At 41.1% G+C, this 16,152-nt stretch overlaps 1 protein-coding gene across 4 annotated transcripts in view; it reads right to left on the reverse strand.

The window, feature by feature from the left end:
* The window catches only part of jmjd1cb (jumonji domain containing 1Cb), a 204,414-nt gene that overhangs the window by 112,100 nt on the left and 76,162 nt on the right, over positions 1-16,152 (reverse strand). Inside the window, exon 1 of one of the 4 annotated variants that reach the window (XR_007957277.1) lies at positions 2,860-2,973. The exons of 2 other annotated variants lie outside the window; for them this stretch is intronic. The gene's annotated coding sequence lies outside the window, so the exon portion shown is untranslated. Of the gene's footprint in view, positions 1-2,529; positions 2,598-2,859; positions 2,974-16,152 lie in introns of those variants that run through there. One more of the 4 variants, XR_007957278.1, reaches the window with a different exon arrangement.

Raw genomic sequence — 16,152 nt, forward strand, 5'->3', positions numbered from 1 at the left:
AACTGCATGACAAGGACATCATTCAACATGTTGTGCGGCACTTCTAATGTGCTTAATGGGAGAGATTCAAAAAAGATCCAGCATTCAAAAGACATCTATGAGGAGCTATGGACCATACACCGTAGAAGTGTATTCTACCATAAATTGTAATTTCATGGACCAGCATATCCCTCAGGCTACCACTGCAATCAAACAAGGGCTCAGTAAGGAGTGCAGAATGACATACCAGCTGCAGTACCGGACATATCAAAAACTGAAGTACTAACCTGTTGAAATTGTAATGAAGAACTGTATGCTTGCTCAATTGCAAAGACAGCAGGAAATAGACAGACTGATGTGATCTCACAACCAATGGATCAAACCTCTACAGTCATGACAAATCAATCATGAATGGTGGTGGACAACTTAACGGCTAATACAAAAAGGAGTCTTCAAAAACGACTCCATCCACAAAGATGATGGAGCCTAGCCCATACTTGTATTTGAGGTTGACGCATGTGGCACTTCTGGCTGAAGATGCTTCTGATCAGATGATCCATCTTGAGAGATCCTTCTTTGTTACTAAAGCCATTTTTCAGCCAAGTTATTCTATATATCATCAAGGAACAAGTGCACTGGATACAGTAAAGACTATGTATGGGACCACACAACATCATGACTGAAATTTGTGCTCCTGAAGCAGCCACCCCTTTAGTCAAGTTGCTCCTGTACAGTTACATAATCAGCAACAACCTTGCAATGTGGTAAATGTTCATATATATCCTGTCTATAAAAAGCAGGATAAAACCAATTGGGCTAATTATTACCCAGAATACTCTTAATTATCAGCTAAATAATGGAATGTGTTCTCAATAGCGCTATACTGAGTTATACCTCCTCACTAATAACCTGCTCCTCAATGTTCTGTTTGGGTTTCACCAGCAGATTCTGGACACACCAAAACAGACATTGTGTTCTTGTCACTCCTCCTTCTCTGCAAACATGATAGATTTCTAACTTATCCTTGCTCTGATTAAAAGGTTATTGACCTGAAACATTAACTGTGTTTTTCTTTTCACTGATGAGTATTTCCAGCATCTTCTTGTTTAATTTTAAGTTTTGCTAGTACAACTTAGACCCAGACCCAACTACATTAATATTGTGGCTACCAGAGCAGATCTGATGTTGGATATCTTGTGGCAAGTGATTAACGTCCTGACACCCAATGCTTTTCCATCATCTGCCGGGCACAAGTCAGGAACATAATGAAATATTCTCCACTTATCTAGATGTGCAGTTCCAACGACACTTCAAGTGTAACACCATGCAAGACAAAGGAGCCAGTTTGACCGGGCACTCTAACCACCACCTTAAGCATCCATTCCCCCCCACTTCCGGCACACCACAGCTGCAGCATATACCACTTGGCCATTTTGACAACAAAACTATAACCTCTGCACCCTATCCTTCTGGTAGCAGGTGCCTAAGAGCAGGAGCTCTACACTCCCCTTCTGGTAGCAGGTGCACAAGAGCAGGACCTCAATACTCTCCTTCAAGTTGCACATCACCTGTTTTGAAAATATATTGCTACGCTTTTATTATTGCATGGTTTAATTCTTGAAATCCCAACCTAAACAATACTGTGGAAATACCTTTACCAACATTTAGACAAGCATATAAACAGGTAGGGAATGGGGGGATATAGACCACGTGCAGACAGATGGAATTAATTTGGATTGGCATCATGGTTGCCACTGTGGGCTGAAGGGCCTGTTCCTGTGCTGTGCTATGTTTCAACACAAATGCAGCACTTCCAAGGTGATGAGGAGCCACCTTCTTTTCAAAGGCAATTAGGAATGTGTAAGAAATGCTAGAATTACCAGTAACACTCCCATCTTGAAAAAAAAATTCTTGAATTTATCACCTAGTTATGCCAATATGCATCAAGCTGGGATCCAAGATTAAGCGGTACACTTTTGTAGAAATGTAATGTGTGATTAAACCACCATTTAGAAACACAACACCAAACCAAAAAAGTGTTTCCATTCTATAAATAGACAACACTACAGCTTCTAACAATTTAACAACTAAAATGAATTTGAGCTTGTCTACACACATTTCCATTAATAACTAAGATCTTAATGGAGTCCTACCCACAGTGCAGCTGGACTAACCCAGTCAGACACTCAGATTTGCAAGACCTGTGAATTCTTCGTGGCATATATGATACAATGACTACGGAAATGTCTGCAACAACTATATCCTGTTTTGGGTTTGGTGCAGTACCACATTCCATTCACAAGAAAAGTGCAAAACTAATGAATTCTTACTGTATTTTTAATCAAATGTTTCAACTAAATATTAACACAATTTCAAACTTACTAAATTGAATTAACTGCAATGTTACAGTAACTATGGCAATGAGAGCAGCCAATTACCCAAGTCACAAGAACGACAAAACTCAATAAACAAAAAAAATTGACCGAAGGTAATCCTAGGAAATGACTATAAATTGTTAATAGATCTGCCGTACAGTGACTTAATACTCACCCACAACTGGGGAAAAACGATATTCTTCAATGCTAACTTGCAATAGAAAATGTAATCTCCAACCTCGGCAGAGCAACCAAGTCTCTTTATATAAACACGTTGAAATTTGAAAGTCCAGCTGTTCAGCCAATCAATCAGCAAATCGAGGTTATGCTTCAATAATTCAAGGTTGCATTGAAAATTGTACTGCCATTTTTATATCTTAGCAGTCCTCACAAATGAAATATGATAATTATTTACTGCATGTATTTGATTAAGAATTCTGCATTTGAATACCGTCCAGTTTTGCGTAAATGCTAACCGGTGCAATGTTAAATAAATCAGCCTCACCGAGATATTTTTGTTCAACGGTGTCAAATCAAACGGTAATCCACTATCGTTGCCCGACTCAAAACACACTCCAATCCATAAACAACGAAAACAACATCCGAGAAAAACTATTTCCTCCCAAGGAATTCCTCTTCAAACTGTCGCTGATGTGTGAACAGACCAGATGCCCATGATTACAGACTGATATTCTTGTTACAGATCAGTACACGTTCACTCGCAGGATCAGTGAACTATTTGTTTAAAGTGCAGAACAGTTGAAGGCGCCGTACTACATTCCAGCGATTCAGTATCTAACACACAAAAGCGGCAAGCAATATACGTGTTTTAAATTTTCTCTTTTTTTTCGGAAAAGCAGCTGAGTACCTCTGCTCAGAGAGCGCCTTCTCCCTCCCTTCACGCTCGAATGCGGATTGTGCAGAGGCGGATCACTGATCTCCCTTTGTCATTATTACGTAGTGTTAACGAATAATAAACCTTGCAACTGTTCGCGCTCCGTGTAAAGATCTAGGTCACGAATATTACCCCAGAACTAGTCAGCCGCCCAAAAAGGATAAGCGAAAAAAATAAATACAAAATTAATCTAAAAGGTTTTGTGCCGTGAGATATATTTTTTGGACTTGATGAACTTTACAAAATAAACCGCAGAGGAGCACGGGCAACCCTAATTCGACCTCCTTTTATAAAGACAGCTCGAACGAGGCGGAAAAGGGCGGTCATTCGAACTAAAACCAAGTCACAGGTGGTAAAACAGTCACTTCCAGCATGAGTCATGTTAATGATTACTCAGTCTAACCAAGAGATATTCGGAAGGAGGCGTTTACTCGCTGCACCAGATAAAAACCAGATTAATGTCAACTCTTGGGCAATTCTCGGCTGGTTTCCTTGTAGACAATACCCTCGTGTAACAATTCATTCTCTTATGAAAAGGATCACTTTAGACTGTTTCAAATTTTACGGATGCTGCCTAACCTATTGTGAATTGTCCTTTATTTTGATTCAGACGTAAGTTTTTGTTCCTCTTTTTTTTTGGAGAACGGGCCTAAATGTTGATACCCAGACCAGGGAAGCTGTCAATATTTTTTTTTAAAAGCCAACAATACCATAGGCAGTACGCAGATGCCACTTGCTTAAGTGCACACTTGGAGGCTGAGCTTCAAGTCATTGTTGACTAGTTCACTGAAGCATGCAAGAGAATGGCCTTAACAAAGGTCCTCTACCAACTGCCCCTCCATACAACACTTCCTCTGACGAGACCCTGGAAAATATGGGCCACTCCTGCGGGATACCTCTCTGTAAAGACAGACATCGATGAAGAAATTAACCATTGCCTTTAATGCACCTCTACTATCTCTGGCTGCCTAAGGAATAGGGTGTTTGAAGATCAAGACCACACCACAAAACTGCCATAGAGCTCTTGGTCTTTCAGACTGCAGTGATCCCTGCCCTCCAGTATGCTTCTAACAATTGGACTGCTTACAGCTGGCAACACAAGCACTGAAGAGATAGCACCAACACTGTCTCCACAAAATCTGAATTCACTGGAAGGGTAAGTGAACAAATGTCAGCATCTTCTCCCAGACCAATACTCTGAGCACAGAGACCTTAATTACTCTGTTGGACAGGTCACGATATGCACATGCCAGATTCCCACAGCAGACATTTTATTCCATGCTCTGTCATAGCAAGACATCACCAGGGGAACAGAGGGAAAAATTCAAGGATGTTTTCAAAACCTCCTTGAAAAAGTGCAACATCTCTACCAACTCCTGGCAATGCCTAGTCCAGGAACATTCCAAGAGAAGAATGAGCATTTGGGCTCGAATTGAGAACATTTGCGTCCATGCATCGAAACACAGGGAAGCCAAGCATCAGGGAGTGAACCACCTCTCAAACACCACGAGTCTGCAGATCTCAATTCTGCAGGATCACCTAAGAAAATGCCATATAATCTTTATCACACACACCAAACTTTAATGCTGAATGACAGACCAGCCATCTGAAACATAGAAGTCATACAGCATGGAAACAGGCCCTTCGGCCCAACTCATCCATGCCAACCATGGTGCCCACCAAGCTAGTCCTATTTGCCCGTGTTTGCCCCAATCCCTCTAAATTCCTCCTATCCCTGTACTTATCCAAATGTCATTATTGTACCTGCCTCAACCGCCACCCTCTGTGCAAAGTTGCCCCTCAGTTCCCTTTTAAATCTTTCACTTCTCCCCTTATACCCATGCCCTCTAATTTTTAGTTCCCCTTCCCTGGGGAAAAGGCTATGTGTATTCACCCTATCTATACTGCTTGTGATTTTACACACCTCCATAAGGTCACTCCTTTATCACCTAAATTCCAAGGAATAAAGTCCTAGCCTGCCTAACCCCTTCCTATAACTCAGGACCTCAAGTCCTGGCTGCATCCTTGTAAATCTCAGCACTCTTTCCATTTTAATGATATCTTTCCTACAACAGGGTGACCAAAACTGTACACAATACTCCAAGTGTGGTTTTGCCAAAGTCTTGTACAATATAAACTGCAATTCTTTTGCATGGATGCTGCCTGACCTGCTGAGTATTTGCTGCATTTTCTGTATTCAAAGCTAACCTCTTCTTGAAACATGGAAAGAAGCCATTTGCTCACTGTCAAAGCCCGTTCAAGCCTGCTGAAAACGAAAGAGCCATGGGTTAATCTCACTTCCCCAATTTCATCCACGTACCTCCAAGTTAAGGCATATCACATTCTCATCCAGGTTTTTTTTTGTTAAATTAAATGAGGGTTTAATTGCTTTATCAGAGGGACACGAGGGACCACTGTGTACTTGGGTTCGCAGAGACGTGGCTCACCCCCAACTCTCCTGATATGGTGCTCTAGCCCAAGGGTTTTTCGATCCACCACATGGACCAGATGGCAGTGTCGGGTAAGGGAAAAGGTGGCAGCATCTGCTTTATGATAAATTTGTGGTGCACAGATGTGGCAGTCTTGTCCCATTTCTGCTCCCCCAACCTGGAACATCTAGCAGTGAGGTGCTAACCATTCTACCTACTACAGGAGTTCTGTGCAGTCTGCATCTCACCTTAGGCAGACATCAAGCTAGCACTTGAAAAACTAAGCGCTGTAATCAACCACTGCTAAAGCACCATCAAATGCCATATAATCTTTATCACACACGCCAAACTACTGCTCCATCCCTCACCTGCACTTTGGTCAGTCCAATCACCTGGATGTGCCTCTTCTGTCTGCGTACAGACTTAGACTGAAAAACACAGCACCGGTGAAGAGGACTATGAAGACCTGGACAGAAGAGGCATACGAGTGAATTCAGGATTGCTTCGAGTCAGTGGACTGGACCACGCTCAAGGATTCATCAGCAAACATAAATGAATATGCCAGAGTCAGCACTGACTTCATAAGGACATGTGTGAACAAGTGTGTACCCACAAAAATAGAGTCTTCCCCAACCAGAAGCCCTAGATGAACCAGAGATTCATAGTCCTCCGAGAGCTTGATCTGTGACGTTTAGGGCTAGTGATCCAGAGTGATACAAGAAGTCCAGGTACCACCACTGGAAGGCCATTGCGAGTGCAAAGAGGCAATTTCAGACTAAACTGGAATCATAGATGGACACTCAACAGCTACGACAGGGCTTGCACAATATAACTTCCTACAAGGCGAGATTGGGCAGCATAAGCGTCAACGACCCATCACTCCCTGATAAACTCAATGCCTTTTATGCACGCTTTCATAGGGAGAATCATGACACACCCAGACAAGCTTCCACAACTCCAGATGACCGTTGATCGTTATCTCAATGCACAAAAGGAGTCTGGTCCAGACAGTGTATCTAGATCTGTGCGGACCAACTGGCTGAGCATTTACAGACATATTCAACCTCTCACTTCTGTGGTCTGAGGTTGCCACCTGCTCCAAAAAGGCATCTATTGTACCGGTGCCCAAGAACAGTGTGGTGACCCGCCTTGATGACTACCATTCAGTAGCACTTACATCAACTTCGAGAGGTTGGTTATGGCGTAAATAACCATATTCTCAACCAAACTCCTGCCTCAGAGATGACCTGGATCCACTTTAATTTGCCTACTGCCACAACAGGTCAACAGCAGATGCGATTTCTCTGGCTCTTAACTCCGCTTTGAACCATTCACTACAGCTCGGCATTCAACACAATCATCCCATCCAAACTCAACATCAAGCTTCAAGACCTGGGCCTCTGTACTTCCCTCTGCAACTGGATCATTATCAGCAGACCTCAGTCAGTGAGGATTGGTAACAACATATCCTCCTTGCTGACCATCAGCACAAGTGCACCTCAAGGCTGTGTGCTTAGCCCTCTGCTCCACTCTCTTTACACATATGATTGTGTGGCTAAGTACAGCTCCAATGCCAAAAACAAATTTGCCGACACCACCACCATTGTTGGACAAATCACAGGTGGTGATGAGTCAGTGTACAGGAGTGAGATAGGACATCTGGTTGAGGGGTGCCACAACAACAACAACCTCTTGCTCAACGTCAGTAAAACTATAGAGCTGATTGTTGACTTCAGGAAAGGGAAGAAGGGCAAACATGCACCAGTCTATGTTGGGGGATCGGTGGTGGAGCGAGTCAGCAGCTTTAAATTCCTGGCCGTTAACATATCAGATGACTTCTCCTGCGACACAGCACATAGATGCAATCACAAGGAAGGTGCACCAGTGCCCCTATTTTCTGAGGAGATTAAGGAGATTTGGGTTCTCACCGATCACTCTAACAAACTTTTACAGATGTACTGTTGGAACTATCCTGACTGGCTGCATCATGGTACAGCAGTTCAAAGGCGCAGGAACACAAGAAGTAGTGTACTTTGCCTAATAAGTCACGGGCACATCCCTCCCCACCATCGGTAGTATCTACAGGAGGCACTGCCTTATGGCGGCAACATCCATCAAAGATCCCCACCATCTGGACCATGCCATCTTCTCACAGCTACCAAGAGGCAGGAGGTACAGACGCCTGAAGTCCCACATCACCAGGTTCAAGGAAGCCATTTCCCTTCAACTATTCAGATCTTGAACCAACCTGCACAACCCTAATCACAATTTCAGTACAACAACACTATGACCACTTTGATCACATTGCACTGAAATGGATTTTTTGTTTTGTTTTAATTGTGTTCTTTCTTGTAAAAGTTGTGCATAATTTGTTTTTCTTGTGAATGCTGCTTAAATGATGCCACGTGCCTGTGATGCTGCTGCTTCAATTAAGTTTTTCATTGCACGTGCATATGACAATAAACTCAACTTTGACTTTGCTTCCATCACTTTTGGACACTGAGTCCGTACTCTCATCAAAACAATTTATCTTAGTTTTCTTCTCATCCTAAACTTTTGCCTGCTGGCTAATGACCTCTCTGCTGATGGAAATGCATCATTCCTGCCTACCCTTTTTATACTTTTCTCTGTCTCTGACAAGAGAGAACATACCTAACCTCTCAATTAAATTTCTCCATTCCTGGCAATATCCTTAATTTTTCTCCAGACCTCTCTGATGCTATAGTATAATTCTAAAATATAGTGACCAGAATTGTTCACAGAACCCTGACTCCAAGTAATCATAGTTTTATTAAGTTCCAGGATGACTTCCTCACACTTTTAATTCTTTGGCTTGGCTAATAAAAGCAGGTATGCCACATCTATCCATTAACTTTGCCTATAAAGATGAAGAATAAAAGGTTTGGGGAGGGCACTGCTGGAGTAATCTGAGCAATTAACTTCAGTGCATTTTGTAGACGATGCATACAACAGTCCACCAACTACTCTGCCACTGATGCATTGTGACTAAGTGAAATTTTAACATGGTGGATGAGGTGCTGATTAAGCAAGCTTTTTTGTCCTGGATAGGGTCAAGCTTTTCAAGTATATTTTGAACTGCATTCATCCACGGATTTTTAATTACATTCCTGGCATACCTCGTAGTTGGTGATCAGGCTTTGGCAGGAGAGTAACTCGCTGCAGGAAATCCAGCCTTTGACCAGATTATGCAGCTATAGTAATTATGTGGTAAGTCTAGTTAAATTTCTGGTCAACAGTGACCACTAGGATGTTGATGGGGAGGCATCCAATGGTAACAATGCTGCTGAATGTCAAGGTTAGGTGAGCAAACAATTTCTTGACAGAGATGGTCAGTATTTGGCACTCATTAGTGCAAATAATACTTTCCATTTATCATCACATACCTGAATGTTGTCTAGGTCTTTTACACATGTGGGTTGCTTCATTTCTGAGGTGTTACAAATGAATTGAACATAATGGCATCATCAGCAAACACCCCAACTGACTTTTTGATGGAAAGACTCATTGATGAAATGGCAAAACATATTTAGGCTTTGAAAACTGCCCGAGAAACTTATCCAGCAATGTCCTGAGCATGAGATGGTGTCCCCAAACAACCACAATCATTCTTGAGCAAGTTATGACTGCAGTCAATGAAGAGTTCTTTATGATGCCAACAAACTTTAGATCCTTGATATATACTCAGTGAAATTCTGCCTTGATATTTAGATCAGACAAACACAGTACACTGGTGATGACAAGATCAAGTACATATATCCCTTAGATTGGTTTACTCACCATCTATCAACACCCAGTCTGGCAGCTATCTTCTTCAATATGCAGTCAGCAGTGCTAATGCCAATCCATTCTTGATCATAGACATTGAAGTTCCTATCCAGAGTACATTTTGTGACAAAGGTGTCTAGAATGCTGACTGGATATTTATAAATCTGTCAACAGATACTAGGCTTTGATTTTAATAGTCTGTAGAGGAACCCTCCCTATTTAGGCACCGGTTCCATAGATTCAGTTAGGAGGATTTTGCAGTTTTGAAATGGTCTGGGCTGGAAGGAATTTTGCCACCTCCAAATCTAATTCCAAGGCTGATGCCAGGTGGTCAATCTAGCTTTATTCTTATTGTATATTAATATAGATATAATTGAATTGTGTGATAGCCCAATACAAAGGGCTATTAAGAATCAACCATTTTGTCTGGAGTCCTGAATCGCATGTAGACCAGACCCAGGTAAGAACAGGAAATTTTCTTTCCTCAACTAAATTTAGTTTCCCGAGTTGCCAAGGTAAGATTTGAACTCAAATTTTTTTGTCCAGGTCTCTGGGTTACTAGTAATTTGATGTCTGTGCCAGCATTCTGCAACTTCCCTTAGGAAACCATGGACATTTTTTTTTTAACCAATTTTCCATGTGGTTCTTTGTCGAAAGCCTTGTAAGTTGATGCCAAATTTATTGAGGAACTACTGGTTTGGACATTTTGTGCATGTACTTGAATGAGGAACCAATGGTATGAAGCTATCTTCTTTAGGAATTATGACTCTGTCTTGTAGTATGAGAGCACATGGCTGTCACGTGACCATAACAACACTGACCCCTCTGGTCAGAGGACAGCATTGCTTATCGGATCGGAAGTGACACCACTGTCAATCAAGGTTTGGCTCCACCCCGCCCATCAGGTGTGGGCATAGGGATTGGCCTTGGAGAGCACCTTTGTTCCTGAACCTGCCTGACCATTGGCCTGGGTAAACACCTTTGTCCTTGACCTCCAAGCCATTGGCCTGTCTAAATCACCTGGCCGGGCTCCACCCAGCCTCCCAGCGCTATAAAAGGTGTTGCACTCCCCTGGCCCTTCCTCTTTTGACTTCCCTAGGAATAGTGAGACAACGCTGCAGAGACCACTGGTAAGAGTGTGCACCACCACGTGATTTGGGAACATTTTAGTCAGATTCCAGGGAGTGTTAGGGCCAATGCTTGTCTGGGTTAAGGAGTTCAGGCTTTGAAGTGTTTATCCCTCGATAAGCTGTACCTTGTTTATATTTTTAAGCATATAATCCTTGTTGCGATTCCCCCTCACATTCATGGTCTCCTGCGTGTTTGTGTGCGAATGTGCATCTGTTCCCATTCATTCTGTCCCTGCGTTTGCCTTTGTGATTAAACTATTTTTCAAATCCAAAGCCTGTGTCCAGAGCCCTCCATCTTTAAGATTCCAAAAAAACCTTTTCACACAACATGTCTCTACTTCAGAATCTCACTTAAAACACCCAATTTTTTTTAACACATTCTTTTTAACAGGGTTACAGCAGCATAGTAGTGTGAATGGGCTAACAATCTCGAAACGTGAACTACACGAGTTTAAGTTGCCGCTACAGTAGTAAGGGAACTTATAATAAATAAATCTGGGGGAATAAAACTGTAATGACTATATTGTTACAATCACTCAAGAAGGAAATCTGCCCTTCTTACCTCATCTGGTCAATATGTGTATCTAGACCACGTAACTCAGTGTTAAGTGAAATAATCAAGCAAGACACTGAGCTCAAAGACAATTCAGGATGTGCAGTAAATGCTGACCTTGACAGCAATGCCAAAGTTTGTTTGTGGAAACGAACAGGGATTGTGTTACAGAGTTTCCACAGCAGGAAAGTAAAGCGTCTTCTGATGCATACTACTACCAACCTGCTATGGGAGCACACAGTTCATTGTATTAACAAGCCATGACCTTCGATTACAAATTTGCTGCACAGCCAGCAAACGTTCACAGTAATATTGGATGAATAAATTCTCTGAAAACCAGAAGCAAATGTGTTAATAGGAAATAGTTTATCTGGTACAATTATTGAATTAATACTTGGATGAAATGAATTTTGTTACCAGTGAACTGTGGCATTAATGTAAATATTCCATGCACCTTTTATGAAGTTTAAAGTTATGGAGTTGAACAGCACTGAAACAGGCCCTTTGGCCCATCGTGTCCATGCCTACCTTTTTAGCCCATCTACACTAATCCCATTTGCCTGCATTTAGCCAAGTTCAGTAAAATTGACACAGACTTCACTGTACTTTTCAAACAAAGCAAAAAAACTAATATTTACTTAAGTACACAGTTAGGCCACAAAGTTAGTTTTAAGTGAGCAACAAAGGTCCTCAAAATGAACAGTCTCATTAAAATATGTCAAGCCCATTTTTAAGAAAATCTGTTGACTCGTGCATAGATGAATTCATTGAAAATTCATACTGTGAAAGGAATTTCTTAGACTAAGTGTAAAAATAAAACCTGTATTTTGTCTTTATGGTCATATTACTAATTACTTTAGATCAGCTTTCAAAGCCTCATTGCTCAAGCATGTAGTGAATACACAATAAGCCAAAGTAGCAGAAAAATTATTTTCTTCCCTCCTTCAGGAAAAAATGAATTTCATAGAACAAAACTATTTAGTAATTTGGCTGAAAACTAGCACTGCATTCTCAGTTCAATTGAGTGATACTTAAGGCCTTACTTATATTGTGACATCATAGAAACTGCAATCCCAGTTATTACATTGAGCCTCTACTGCAATTGGTTGATCCTGCATTTTGGAAGGTCACCAGCTCGGCTGGCCAAATCTGCAACTAATTGAAAGAAAAGCACCATGATGGCGCAGCAGTTAGTGCTGCTGCCTCTTAGTGCAAGGAACCCACATTCGATCCTGGCCTCTGGAGCTGCAGCAAAGACTTTACACATTCTCCCCGTGACTGCATGGGTTTCCTCCAAGTGCTCCAGCTTCCTCCCACTTCCCAAGATGTGCTGGTAGGTTAACTGACCACTGTAAATTACCACTGAGTGTAGATAATTAGTAGAAGAATTTAAGGGAAGCTGGGCATGAAGGAATAAATTTATAGGAGAGAGGAATGAGACTGTTAAGACTACCCTGCTGGGAGATGGCATCAACCCAAAGGGCCAAATGACCCCCTTCTGTCTCATAATAAGTAAAATATTACTTTCACACAATTGTGTTATGTAAGCTGTGATCCTAAGTAACAGGCTCACATGTCCAATCTCAGTCAAGATTACTGTCAAGCACGGCTGCACCTTCACCCCAAGACTTCTTTCAATCTTTCTCATAGCAATGCTCTATTTCGCCTTCAACAGGCTTCCCACTGGACTGGAGCTAGTCCACAGGACTGATTAGTATTGGTTTATTATTGTCACTTGTACCGAGCTACAGTGAAAACTTTGTCTTGCATACCGATCGTACAGGTCAATTCATTATACAATGCAGTTACATTGAGGAAGTACAGGTAAAAATAACAGTACAGAGTAAAGTGTCACAGCTTCAGAGAAAGTGCAGTGCAATGCACTGATGCAATGATGATAAATTATTTAACCTAAATCAATGCCACTCCAAAACCAAGGCACCCAAACCCCAGAAGCTGAGCTGCAGTATACAGATGATGTTTGTAAATTAGCAAGTTCCAAGTTATTATTGATTCATTCAGTGAAGCATATGAGAGGGTCTCATACTCAACAGCTGCAACAAGGTCCTCTATAAAAGCATAAATCAAGAGTCAATATTTCACATTGATATTTGCGTATCAGTGTATGCAAGTGAACACTAGACCAAATAAGAATCACTCTCCTCAACTACCTCTGCCTATTGACAGAATTCACTTTAGGAAATCTGATATAAACCATAGGAGCCCAGAGCAACTGCAAGAGAGATTGAAGATTTTGTTTAAATCTCTCAGGAAATTGGTCCAATAGGACAAAACACTGGCAAAAGAAAGAAATTGGGGCAATAAATAGTTAAGAGTCAATGCCAACAAAAGGTAATGAGGAGAGGACTTTAAAGTGGGAAAGGATTAGTGCTGGTGCAAAACTGGGAGAAGAACTTGAATTGATGAACTGAGTGGACAAAGAATACAAATTTACATTAACAAGGGAAGTGACAGGATCCAATTGAAGGGATAAAGGAAGGCCAGCAATATGAACTGGAAGATTTGGAATATGCATAAAAAGCCACAGAGATGGATTCCTTGTTAACTCAAGTTTACAGTCTCTGAATTGAAAGTCCAAGAAATCAGAAATTCCAAGACTGCTGTTCATTTAATTTAGAAGTTTTTCATTAGTAAACTGAAGTAGTGAAAAAATAAAGATATATCTATTATGACACAATTTTAAAGCAAACATCTGCTCTCCTCCAAAAACGCAAATATCATCCACTGTCTTTCAAATACTATTTTTCTTCTTAATACTAGGAAAGTTGAATACACTCACATCTTGTATTCCAAGGCTGTTGGAACTATTCTTCCAGAGTTGCATTCACATTGACAAAGATATGTAACTGAAGATTAAATTTACACAGTACATTCTTACAGGGAAAAAAAAGGTGGGTGTAGAAATGCTAATGCACTCTAAAGGGCTTCATTAAACTGATGTTCTGTCTGCCTTCTTTAGCTGATTCAAAACAAAGAACAGGCCTAACCAACTTCTATCCATAAAGCAATTTTAAAATGATAACCTTGACAATATTTCTGATTTTTAAATGGGCTTTCACTGCTGCAATTTTTTTTTTGCAATTAGCTACAAAGTAGTTACTGGTACATTGTCTGCAAAATGTTTTGGGATATTCTAAGGCCCAGGTCAGGGAGTTTCAAAAACTGAAATATGTATCACAAAGTACTTATTTCAGAGGCCAGTACCGCAGGTTAGGCAGAGGCAGTGGATTCTAGGGGGTCAGAAGATGAGATGAGATGAGATTGGGGGACAAAGGGAATAAACTGGGCACTGACATCACAGTGGTGGGGAGGGCTGAGTTGTAGACTGGCTTCACATGGAAAGGGGGGGCAGAAAATTCTTTTGATTTTCATAGTGGAGAGATGGGGAAGAAAGAGAGATCTGCAGGGTCTGGGATAGCAGCGGATAAGGAGTCTCAGGGAGGCTGGCTGGAGGGAATGGGCTTCTTCAGGATGAAGTAGTTCACTTATCGAACAGTCATTCTTGGGCATTCCCAGCATAATGTGATTCAAAGCTGGCCAAAACTCCCCCACGACACTTCAAAATGAGGAATGCATAGGGAATGGCATCTTTATGTGCTTCCCTAACACAGAAATCAGGTCAAGGGTGCAATGTTGACTCACACCAAGAAGTCCCCAGTCGAGTTTCCAGAGTGAAATGCAACAAGCCTAGGAAAAGAAGCATTTTGCAATTGTTTTTCTGAGCAATAATCTGAAGTTAAACTGGTTAATGTGCCATTTTTGGTGATGTTTACCTAGAAACTCCATATAACAGCTTGTCTTGTTAATTAATAAATGTCATTATGTTAGAGAACCCCTGATCTTGAGCATCCAGCAGGAGGATAGCAAGGGTTCTTCAGTTGGTTTTGACTTGCACAAGGTACGCTACAGAGGAAAACACTGCCAAGGAGAAATTTAGAAACAGGGTGTGCCAGGGCAGTCAAGATTTGAAAAAACATGCGAATGTGGAGCATTTAAAAGTGCCACGAAAAGGATACAACTTAGGGTGAGCTCAAAGGAAGCTCTTTTACAACAAATAAGATGACTTGATGTGGGATGTAAAGCTTGTTACTTTCACGTTATTACAAAAAGACAAGTTGCAACAATTAAACAAAGAAAATCAAATCATAAATGCTGCTCTGTAGGTCTTTCACTTTAAAAACAGCAGTTTAAATACTTGCATCAAGTTCCATCACCCCAAACATATTTCAACTTCGTCCATCATTGGAGATACTCAAGCACAGATGCAGATAATATGAGTATTTAATCCATTTCACAAAATAATTCTATTGTATTTGAGTTGATACAGGGTAGTGAGAGGTAATTCTGAGTGAAATGAGAGACCACCCACTTTCTTTTAAACAGTGCTCCCAAGTAGAAACATAAAATCAGTAAATTTATTTCCGTTGAACATAAAAACTTGCAGTTACAGCAATGTTGATGACTTCTGGACATTCCAAGAACTTGAAAACCCATGAAGCACTTAAGCAGACCCGCTGGAACAAGTACGAGTGCAAATGAAGTTGCACTAACAGGAACAAAAGAAATGATAAGATGCTTATTTTAATGATGTTGGTTTTGAGATAAATATTAAGTAGGGCATCAAGGAAACAATAAGTAATGACATGGATTATTTGACAGAAATCATGTTTGATAATCAACCAACCATTCATTACTGCACTGTGACCTGAGCCTAGATTGTGTTCAGATCCCTTAAGCCAGTGGTTTTCAACCTTTTTAATGCTGCGGACCCCCAGAACATGTCCTTGTTAGATGGCGGACCCCCAAGGTCCACAAAATCAAACAATCGATAATTCATGCATACAACACTTAACTTACTGCACATAGGCCCTATTGAAATAGTGACTATTTCAATCACCAATAATTACCAGCAGTGTCTTTCAGTGCTCAGTTCAATGTGTAGGTTGTGCCCGTTTTGCATTGCAGAGTTTGTCCAAACGTGGTG

The sequence above is a fragment of the Pristis pectinata genome, chromosome 12, assembly GCF_009764475.1.
Source record: "Pristis pectinata isolate sPriPec2 chromosome 12, sPriPec2.1.pri, whole genome shotgun sequence".
NCBI classification, from domain to species: Eukaryota; Metazoa; Chordata; class Chondrichthyes; order Rhinopristiformes; family Pristidae; genus Pristis; species Pristis pectinata.